This window comes from Peromyscus maniculatus, chromosome 7 (assembly GCF_049852395.1).
Source record: "Peromyscus maniculatus bairdii isolate BWxNUB_F1_BW_parent chromosome 7, HU_Pman_BW_mat_3.1, whole genome shotgun sequence".
Lineage (NCBI taxonomy): Eukaryota > Metazoa > Chordata > Mammalia > Rodentia > Cricetidae > Peromyscus > Peromyscus maniculatus.
The window spans coordinates 28,987,338-28,997,087 of record NC_134858.1 but is presented as its reverse complement, the minus strand read 5'-3'; the positions used below and the strand labels follow the sequence as shown (position 1 = coordinate 28,997,087).

At 45.9% G+C, this 9,750-nt stretch overlaps 1 pseudogene; it reads left to right on the top strand.

Moving 5' to 3' along the window:
- Positions 1-9,412: 9,412 nt before the first annotated feature.
- LOC121831248 (small nucleolar RNA U13) lies at positions 9,413-9,508 on the top strand (annotated as a pseudogene).
- The last annotated feature ends 242 nt before the right edge of the window (positions 9,509-9,750 follow it).

Genomic DNA, 9,750 nt, shown 5'->3' with positions numbered 1-9,750 from the left:
GACGTTAATTCAGTCGGCAGAGAAGGCAAAAGGAGATTCACACAATGGCCCAATGACAGAAGGCCTCTTTATTTCGTGCTCTGCTGTTCATGTAAAACCCAATAGAAGAGCGGGTCTCTGGCGGTGCTCGCCTGCGTTTGTACTCTAAGCCAATCAGAAAGCCCCACTCTATGCATTCAGAGTCAAGGCCCATCCGAGAACCCTGGCGGGCAAGTGGAGGGACAGGGTCCAATGTGCCTGAGGGTCCACCGTGCAAGACCCAATGCGCACCCTGGCTCCCAGCCCACCTATCCCCCCCCCACCTTGGGTCCTGGGAAGCTCTGGAGGTGTGGCCCCCAGCTCGAACTTGCAGGGAACCTCGTGCGCCCGGGGGCTCTGTATGACTAGGGCACGCCTTTCCGGGACCACAGAAACCGGTTAAACAGACTGCACTCCCCCCCCTGCCCCCTCCCCCGGGCCTATCAGCCTTCCGGAGCAAGGGGACTCTGCCATCAGCCCCTGCGGTCCCCTAGAGCGCCTACACTACACCTCTCTTTTCAACCCTTTACCATTTTCGAAGAGTATTTTTCGAGAAGCAATCAGGGTGAGAAAGTGTCTCGGTTGGTAGGATGCTTTGCCTGGCATGCACTAAATCTTGTGCTCAATCCCCAGCACCCCATAATCCTGGAGTGGTGGTGCATCCGGGAGGTTAAGGCACTAGATGCAGAAGTTCAAAGCCGTTTGGACTACTTGAGACTGGGGGGCGGGGCGTTAATCAACACTGAGCAACCAAAAAAGACGAAATCTTTCTTAACTGAGGACATCCACATCCAACTGTTCTTTTTTTTTTTTTTTTTTTTTTTTTTTTTTTTTTTTTTTTTGGTTTTTCAAGACAGGGTTTCTCTGTGTAGCTTTGCGCCTTTCCTGGGACTCACTTGGTAGTCCAGGCTGGCCTCGAATTCACAGAGATCCGCCTGCCTCTGCCTCCCGAGTGCTGGGATTAAAGGTGTGTAGTCTTTTTTTTTTTTTTTAAATGTAGAACCGCCCGGCTCCAACTGTTCTTTAAGACTGCCTTCTCAAGCAGGGCGGTGGTGACGCACGCCTTTAATCCCAGCACTCGGGAGGCAGAGCCAGGGGGATCTCTGTGAGTTCGAGGCCAGCCTGGGTTATCAAGTGAGTTCCAGGAAAGGCGCAAAGCTACACAAAGAAACCCTGTCTCGAGGGGGAAAAAAAAAAAAAAGACTGCCCTCTCAGAGTACAGCAAGTGCATAGAAAAAGCCCAGGCTTTAGAATGACAAGCTGGAAACTCCCCACTGACAACACTAATAGCAACCGAAGGTCAGAGACCTTTGCTCTTTTTGTCTGCAGAGAATGGTTTCACTGTCCATGACCTGTACTTTGCTGTGCTGTTTTGAAGATGAAGTAAGGTCATACTTTTAACATTCTCTTCCGACACTGGTTGAAACTTAGAGAAACAGAAGGATTAGTGATGATAAAGCCTACAGAGTGACTTGTAATCCCAGTTCTTGAGTGCAAAGGCAGAATTGTTTGAGGGTAACCTGGCCTACATAGTTCCAGGCCAGCTAGCAGTATTTAACAAGATTCAGTTTCCAAACAAAAAACCCCTACAAAACCACTGGCTAAGCAAGAAAAAAGAAGTACCACAAAGGAAAAGACTTGAGGATATAAAACATCCACGGGGAGAAAAACTAAAATCCATTCAAATATATTTGCTTACAGTTTTGTTTAAATGACTGAAAACAGTGAAAAGCTGAGGCCAGCGTCCTGTTTTTAATGCTCAAAGGCATGACAGTTTTGGGAGGTAGGAATTGATGAGGATGTCAACGAATCGTAGACCCCTGTGGGAGCAACACTGGACATAGAATAAGGGCTGTCAGTAACTAAAGCCTTGCTGCTAAATTGAAAAGAAAGCACGGAGTGAGGCTGGAGGACTCACATTTGTCCAATGCAGCAACATTTGCTCTCCTCTCTGGGTCTATTCACAAGAAGCCATTTGCTTTCGGAATGGTTTTAGTAGCTAAAGAAGTCTCGGGGAGGATCCCTCGACATCGCCAGAGGTAGATGGGTCCTCTGTGGCCTTGGAAGGCTGCCATGCCCTGTACCTGTGGCCTCTAGAGATCCTTTTGAGATTTAACCATATTATGTCTTCTCTGATGGATTAAAAGTCGAAGAGGTCAGGTTATCAGAAATGACACAAAGGGAACGTACCAGGAGAGGTAGTGCTATCTACCTAACTGGGCCTTAAATAAACACTCCAAAACCTTTTCCTTTTTTATCACCAGAGTAAGATTACTGCAATATATGAGGAAGCCAATTTTTGTTTCTGCATATTTTTTCTTAATGTCTTAGCTATTGTCACATTGTCAGATGTCTTCATTACAGTTCGTGTGTGTGTGTGTGTGTGTGTGTGTGTGTGTGTGTGTGTGTGTGTGTGTGTACTGTTAGGTCTCAAACTGGGGGCAAATGGCTAACTGAGGTGGCCATTAACATATCAAAGCAGCCGGTGACCACCAACCAAGTTCTCCCTGCATCCCTCCATCCCTACCTGTTACAGGGTATGCCTGGCAGACCCCACCCCCTACCTAAACTTCTCCAGCCCACCTGCTGGGCTGCCCTTCCCCCAGCTGCCCTTCTCTATATAATCCAGACATTTTGGTTACCTGCACTTTTTGGTCTACCCTTTACTCTCTTGGCCAGTCTCTGGGCCCAGGATTTCCCTCTAGGTCAGCAGCTCCTCTTCTCCCTTCACCCTCTCTCCTCACATGGCCTAGCTCAGCCATGTTCACTCTGGGCTCTCCCAGATGTCTCTGCCTCTGGCTATGCTCTCCCTTTTATCTACAATAAACTTTCTCCTCCACCATACCTAGGAACAGTCATATCATTTCCTTTTTTATTTCTTTTTTTCATTCATGTACGTGTATGCGCACGTGCATGTGCGTGCGTGCGTGCGTGCGTGCGTGCGTGCGTGTGTGCATGCATGCATGCATGCATGTGGAGGCCAGAGGTCAACTACAGGTTATGAACAGCTACCCATCTTGTTTTTTAAGGTACATTTCCTCCCTGGGACCTGGTACTAACAGATGAAGCTGGGCAGTCTGGCTAACGAGCCCTAGGATCTGCCTCTGTCTTCTCAGTGCTGAGGATTACAGGTGGGCTTTTCTACCAGGTCATGCTTTTCTGTGTGGGTTATATGTTGTTCCTCAAGTTTGAGCAGCACACACTTTATGGACTGGGTGATCTCCCCAGCTGGAAAACATTATTTATTTATAGTACTTTAGAAGGAACTTGGTGTCTCATGCCTGCTGGGCAAGGGCCTTACACTGATCCAGATCCCCAGCCCTCTTTGATTTTTTTGAATTTTCAGGCAGGGTCTCATTAAATTGCCCTGGCTGGTCTTGAACCCACTCTATAACCTCCTGGGATTATAGGCTTGTGCTATCAGGCCTGTTCTAAAGTTTTAATGGGCACAAATATTTTAATGATGCGGCAGTCTACCAATTTTTAAAATTTCAAATGTCTGAAGTCTCAGAAAACTGCTTTTTTAAAAAATGCACACATAATGAAATTTCCTGTGCAGTGAATACATGGAATATGTACCACGTGCCATTCACTGCTCTAAACAATGAAGATAGGAGAGAATAGAAAAGTGCTCTCATTAAAATTCCAATTAAAAGGAGCCGGGCGGTGGTGGGGCACGCCTTTAATCCCAGCACTCGGGAGGCAGAGCCAGGCGGATCTCTGTGAGTTCGACGCCAGCCTGGGCTACCAAGTGAGCTCCAGAAAAGGCACAAAGTTACGCAGAGAAACCCTGTCTCAAAAAACCAAAAAAAAAAAAAAGATTCCAATTAAAAGGAGGCAAGAGAACAAAATTCACAAATAATTCCAAGTGATGGTGTTACAAAGAAAATAATGCAGGAAAATGCCAAGGAAAAGGAATGCTGACTATGGAAATGTATGTCAAAAAAAAAAAAAATTCCACCCAGTATTGGGCAATGGCTCTGTTTTGTTTTGTTTTGATTTTCCTGAGACAGGGTAGCCATATATTTAGCACTGGCTCTGCTGAAACTCAATATGTAGACTAGGCTGGTCTTGAACTCACAGAGATCCTACTGCCTCTGCCTCCCCAGTGCTGGGAATAAAGGTGTGCACCACTATATCAACTAGGTAATGGCTTTTGTTTGTTTATTTGCTTGTTTGTTTTAATTTTTGTTTTGTTTTGTTTTGTGGGGTTTTTTGTTTGTTTTTGTTTTTTGTTTTTTTGAGGCAGAATTTTTCTGTGCAGCCCTGGTTGTCCTGGAACTAGATCTGTACTGTAGCCCAGGCTGGCCTCGAACTTACGAAGAGTCACCTGCCTCTGCCTTCCGAGTGCTGGGATTAAAGGCATGTGCCACCACCGCCCAGCTGATGACTCTGTTGATAGAGGTTTTCTGCAAAAACATGGACCTGAATTTAATTCCCAGAGCCCATCTAAAAGATCCTCAGCACCTATGAAAAGCCAGACATGGCAGTATATGATCATAATCCCAGCTCTGGGGCCGAAATACAGGGGGATTCCTGGACTCTCTGATGAGCTCCAAACCAATGAGACACCCTGTCTCAAAAGACATAAATGGCATTCCTGAGGATGACATCCCAGGTTGTCCTCCAGCCTCCACAAGTGGTACACACACACACACACACACACACACACACACACACACACACACACTTTTAACAAGAAGTCCTCCTAAAATACTAGTAAGAGTGGGGACTAGAGTGGGGACTAGAGCCAGGTGGTGGTGGTGGTGGTGGTGGTGGTGGTGGTGGCGGCGGCGGCGGCGGCGGCGGCGGCGGCGCATGCCTTTGATCCCATCACTGGGAGGCAGAGCCAGGCAGAGCTCTGTGAGTTCGAGGCCAGCCTAGTCTACAAAGTGAGTTTCAGGACAGGCCCCAAAACTACACAGAGAAACCCTTTCTCGAGAAAAAAAAAAGAGTGGGGACTAGAATAAGGCAAAAGGAAACCAACAATGTTAAGATTTGGGGAAACACTCCAGCCTACGAAAACAGCCTAAAAGTTAAAGGCCAGTGAGAGGGATCAACAGTAAAGACATTTGCCATGCGAGCCTGGTGACCTGAGTTTGATCCCTGGATCCCATGGCATCTGGTGGAAGGAGAGAGGCAAACTCTACAGTCTCTATCTGCTGACCTCCACGTGCATGCCGTTGCAGGCATGGTAGGGTACAACACCCCTTCCCCATCATGCAAACACAAAAGCTTTAACCATGGCATGCATGTATTCAACTATTCTTTTACTGTAAAACTGTTCATGGAGGGCCTACTATATATGCCAGGAGGCACTGCATTGGCTGCTTTGGAATTAATTCATCAGCTGACCTCTACACAAAAGGATAGAGCATAAGAACCCATGGCTTTCTGGAGCTTCCCCTCTGAGAAGGAATGAGAAAGGCCAGGATTGCTGGGATACAGGGCAAAGGGCAAAGTCACCAAAAACAACCCTGGGGAAATAGGCAGGGGACATGATACAGGGCTTTGAGGTATGCTAGTGTTAGACGTTTTGAATGCATTTTAAACGAGGAAATGAACTTTTACCCCCCTTTAAGATAACTGCTTCAGGATGCTTGTTTATTGGGAGAGGGTAGAGTAAGAAATGAGACAAGGAGTCTGTCCCTGCTTTAAGCAGGAAACGATTGATGTGAGGAGGGCGTGGGTAGACTTACAAGTGGACTAGATATGGGACTGGATGGTGGTTAGTAATGCCAAGACGATGATCGGGATTGACTCACAAGGTTAGATCTGGATGATTAAATGGTGATGCATTAACTGAGAGAGATGAGGAGAGAAATGGTTAGAAAATTCACTGTTCTCAGCTAGGTGGTGGTGGTGGTGGTGGTGGTGGTGGTGGTGCACACCTTTGATCCTAGCACTCGGGAGGCAGAGGCAGAGGGAGCTCTGTGAGTTCGAGGCCAGCCTGGTCTACAAAGTGAGTTCCAGGACAGGCTCCAAAGCTACACAGAGAAACTCTGTCTCAGGAAAAAAAAAAAAAAAAAAAAAAAAAAAAAAACACCACACACACACACTCAAGAAAGAAAGAAAGAAAGAAAGAAAGAAAGAAAGAAAGAAAGAAAGAAAGAAAGAAGGGAGGGAGGGAGGGAGAGAGAGAGAGAAAGAAAGAAACAAACAAAGAAAGAAAGAAGAAAAAGAAAATTCACTGTTCTCTGATATTCATGACAAATTTGAAAGCTCTTGTCCTAGTCTTGGGGCATGGTAGCACTCACCTGTATTCCCAGCACTCCAGAGGTAGATGGCAACAAGGATTTTGATCCAAAGGGTAGCCTGAGTTATATGAGATCCTAACTAACTAACTAACTAAATAAATAAATAAATAAATGAAATCAGGTGTGGTAATACACGCCTTTATTCTCAGCAGGAAGGAAGACAGAGGTAGGTGAATCTCTGCGAGTTCAAGACCAGCCTTTTCTACAAATTGAGTTCCAAGTCAGCCAGGACTATACAATGAGTCCCTGAAAGGCAGGCAGGCAAGAAGGAAGGAAGGGATGGAGAAAGAGACAAAATAAGTGAATGAATGAATGAATACCTTTTCAAATTGAGGAAACACTATGGTTGGGATTGAAGGGGAAGACAGGGTTTCTCTGTGTAGTTTTTTTGGTGCCTTTCCTGGAACTCACTCTGTAGACCAGGCTGGCCTCGAACTCACAGAGATCCGACTGGCTCTGCCTCCCGAGTGCTGGGATTAAAGGCGTGAGCCACCCCTGCCCTACAAGACTGGGTTTAGAAAGACAATATTAGTATTCACCAGATTTTTTTTTTTTTTTTTTTTTTTTTTTGTAGAACCCAAGCTGTTCTCTAATTCCCTGTATAGCAAAGGAGGACCTTGAACTTCGAAACCTCCTGCTCACAATTCCCACATACCCCATTTATGCAGCTCTAGGGGTCAAATCCCATGGCCTCTTCCACAATTGGCAAATACTCCACCAACAAAGTTACATACCTGGTCCTATTCACCAAATCGTAAATCGTGTTTAAATGTATATGATTGTGGCTGGAGACATAGATCAGTAGGAGAGTGTTTGTCTCAGTATATAGGATTAGATGAACCCTAATTAGATATAGCCATTTACTGAAGATTAGAAGCCTGGCAGGGGACAGGGTGCTACAGGAAGACAAGAATGTCTAGGACTGATCTGTGTGGACCTGCTGCATGTAGAGGTGGGTAACGGGAAGCTGAGCGAGGCCGGGTGCGATGGTCTGTTCCAGTCCATTCCTGTAATCCCAGCACTTAGGAGCCTGAAGCAAGATCTTTAGTTTGAGGTCAGCCTAGGTAGTGACCCAGAAAGATCCCACCTCAAAATGGGAAGTGGTTTAGTAACTAGTAGAGGCATTGTTCCCATGTCTTACACTCCTTGAGGCTCAGAAGGACAGGACAAAGTAATCACTTGAGCTCAGGGGTTCAAGACTAACCTGAGAAACAGAGCAAAACCCTGTATCCAAAAAAATTCAGCTGAGTGCTAGAGAGATGGTTCAGTGGTTAACTTGTAGAGGACCCAAGTTCATTTCCCAGCACCCACATATGAGAGCTCACAATGGCTTGTAACTTCAATTCCAGGAGAGCCAACCACCTCTTCTGGCCTCCTTTGCCACTTGCACTATATGCAGATACACAAATACACAATTAATTGTTTGTTTGTGAGACACGACCTCACTATGTAGTCCTGGCTGGCCTGGAGCTCTCACTATGTAGACCGAGCTGGCCTTGAATTTACAGAGATCAGCCTGCCTCTGTTTGGTTGCTGGGATTTAGGACATGCACCACCACACGTGCCTCATAATTAATGTTCTAAATTCAATTAAAATGGCTGAGCAGGTCAATAAAGCAGGTGAGCCAAAAGAAGATCGTGTCTGAGGAACCAGGGGACATAGTGGTCAGAGGAAGATGTAGCTGTCAGCAAATGTCACTGAGAGATAAAAGGGAAGACAGGCTAGTCCCTTGATAAAAGCGCCCTTAGGGGAGAATTAGGAAACACAGTAGATGTCTGAGGAAAGCATAAGGATGGCCAAAGACATCTGCTGCCAACTGTATACCAGATAAGACACACTACCAACAAATCAATTAACCTGCTTCTCCCCCACCCGCCCACCCCCACCTCCAGTGTGCTGGTCAAATCAACTAACCTAGGCCCAAAGCAAGGCAAAGGCAGGAGGAGTTAGAGGTCCAGGTCAGCTACAGGGCAAGCCCCTGTGGAGAGAGGAGAGCTGGAGGGAGGGAGAGAGGCAGAGAGAGAAACAGAGGGAGGGGAGGAGGGAGCGGGAGAGAATGAAGGCGCTACATATGCTATTTATAAAAGATTCTTTTTTTTAATGTATCACAAAGCTCGCCTAGCAGGAGAGGCTCTGCCTAAGCATGCGTGACGCTCTGAGGATCCCCAGCACCAAACAACGACAGCATCAACAGAAAACACCAGAGCCACCGGGGAAAGGGGAAAGTTCTGACCCGGGAAGGCAAGCCGAAGGCTGAAGAGGAAATGTCACTGGGCAGTGACCATAATCATGACTAAAGTTTTCGACAGTCGTGGTGGCTGGCGTGTGCCTGTAATGCACTCAGGAGGTGGAAGCAGAAGATTGCAGGCACAAGGTAAGCCGGACTCCCATTGTGACACTCTGTCTCAAAAAGCAAAAATTTAGCTGGGCATCATGTCACATAATATGCTGGGAGCACTCAGGAGGCACAGCCCTGAGCACAGTCCTGTGTTTGAATTCCTCCTAGACGATACAGCAAGACCCTTTCTTAGGAAAAGAACAAAGCAAGGTTTTTCTTCAAACACTGTCAGTGGATGCTAACACTATGGGGTGAAATGTTGGCACTTCTGTATCAACACAATCAGCATCAAATCCTCCACACACACACAAAAAAATATTTGGTTTTCTTTTGGAAAGCTGGCGTCAGAAGCAAGAACTCCAGCATGGTAGACAAGTTCTGCAAATGTTACAGAACTGTGTCCTGAACCTCGTAAAGGATATTTAATAGTTATAAAGGGAAGAGGAATAACTTCACAGTGAGAAAGTTAGCAAATAACTAACTTCAGCTATGATAAAGCTGCTATGCTAAGTGTGGACTCATGGTTCCAGCTGCTTGGGAGACTAAGGCCGGAGGATAACTTGAGCACAGGACTAGACTGGGCAACACAGCAAGGCCTCTAATTTAACACACTTAGGGGTAGACAATAGATTCTGTATGCTTCTACAGATGATCCTCTGAGAGCCGTGCAACTTCCCTTCTGAGACACAGCTATCCAAAATTAGCAACTGGAATCTAATTAGAAGGAAACAACAAACAACCTAAAATTCAGGGACATTCTATATAACTGGCCTGCTCGCTCCGTAAAAATACTAATGGGTCCTTTTGTGGTTCATAAGCTTGATGATTGGGTTTTTATACCACATGTGAGCTCTCCCTGGAGCCTTATTATGTGGAAACATGACTCATCTGACATGGAAAATGTATTAAGATAATAAAAGGTAAAGCCCAAGAAACTGCTCCAGATTAAAGAGACTTAAAAAGATGTAATTTAATATATTCACTGAATTGGATCAGACCAGGAACATGCATGTGTAAACATACATATGTGCACACAAAATAAATGTATAAAAAATGTAAAGAAAAACAAGGGAGGTGAAATGTCCTTTGTTTGGCAGAGTCTTGCTTAGCATACATAGTTCCCTGGGCTCCATCCC